Source organism: Nicrophorus vespilloides, unplaced genomic scaffold (genome assembly GCF_001412225.1).
Source record: "Nicrophorus vespilloides isolate i.1.1-1 unplaced genomic scaffold, Nicve_v1.0, whole genome shotgun sequence".
Lineage (NCBI taxonomy): Eukaryota > Metazoa > Arthropoda > Insecta > Coleoptera > Silphidae > Nicrophorus > Nicrophorus vespilloides.
In genome coordinates this window covers 12,560-14,133 of record NW_017097863.1, presented here as the reverse complement: position 1 = coordinate 14,133, position 1,574 = coordinate 12,560, and positions in this window count along the sequence as shown.

Sequence of the window (1,574 nt, the reverse complement as noted above, 5' to 3'; positions counted from 1 at the left end):
ATTCCCCAAACATTCAGCTTTCATATGCATCTTTTGCATTTATTCTCTGTATTATAGTTTTCGAGAAAATCAATGAAATGTGAAAACACTGCTGTTTCGAGCATTTTTCAAGTTTGAACGTAAATTACAGCCAAACGGAGAAAACCACAGTAATATATGAATACATGCTACATTCCCCAAACATTCAGCTTTCATATGCATCTTTTGGATTAATTCTATGTTTTATAGTTTTCGAGAAAATCAATGAAATGTGAAAACACTGTTTTTACGAGCATTTTTGCAAGTTTGAACGTAAATTACAGCCAAACGAAGAAAACCACAGTAATATATGAATACATGCTACATTCCCCAAACATTCAGCTTTGATATGCATCTTTTGGATTAATTCTATGTATTATAGTTTTCGAGAAAATCAATGAAATGTGAAAACACTGCTTTTTCGAGCGTTATTTTTTCATTTTTTTCAACTTTGAACGTGAATTACATCCGTAAGGATAAAACCACAGTAATATATCAATACTTGCTACATTACCCAAACAATCATCTGAGAATATCACTAAAGACATTGCGTTTTTCATTGAGCAATTAACATCTGTAGTTATTAAATATTCCTGTAGAAAATAAAACTGTTGGACATTATATAATCCGGTGTATATTAGTAAAACTTGGGTTAAGCATAAATTTTACGGATAGTGACAATATTAGACCCGAAATGGGCAATATACTTAAATAAGAACAAAGACTCGTAATTTTATTTACCTTTATTTCGCTCTACTTTTCACCCCTAAAGCCGTGGAAATGTTCAGCAACGAAACGTAGGGCAAAAGAATTAAACCGTATTTGCGGGATTAACGGTGTTGTGTCGCGCAGATAAAAATTCGTTTAAACGTTTTCCCTTATTTTTATTCATGTAACTTTTACTTATTTATTTTTGCATCCCCCCTCAACTCACTCAGTTTTTCCGTTTTCCCCACTTTCAATTCTTTCTTTCATTTCAGGAATTACACTTTGTTCTCGGCCTTTTGTTAAATCCTCTCTTCAACAAGTTGCAAATGGAATTTATCCCCGCAACGCAACTTCGCAGAGTCGGATGTTCTCCTCTATTATACTGATATCTTTGACGCTTAAAAGTTGAATAATTAACAAATTCGAGAAGCGTAAAGGATGGTTAAAAAAAGTTGGATGAGTGGAAATACGTAAATAGATTGAACAAAAAAATCGTGGTGAAAATAGCGTTTTGTGCGGAAAATGTTTTGTCAGAGATAGGTATGTGTACGTTTACGTACAGACAAGGGTTGATTTTTTTTTCTTCTTCATTTTAGCCCTCGCAGCTCGTGCAACACAATGCGAAACTTCGCTCTTAATTTGCAAGCGCCCCCGTGAACTCTATTTTTTCCCTCTTCTGCCGGGAAAGAATACCGGAGTGAAAAACAAATCGGAGCTTTTAGAAACTGAACAAAAAGTAATAAATGATTGCATGTGCTTTAAACTTCAACGGAAAATCGAAAACAATCAATTGTTTCATGTTAAAACAAAAATCATCTATTCTTCAATCAATTATACTAATTAGTAAA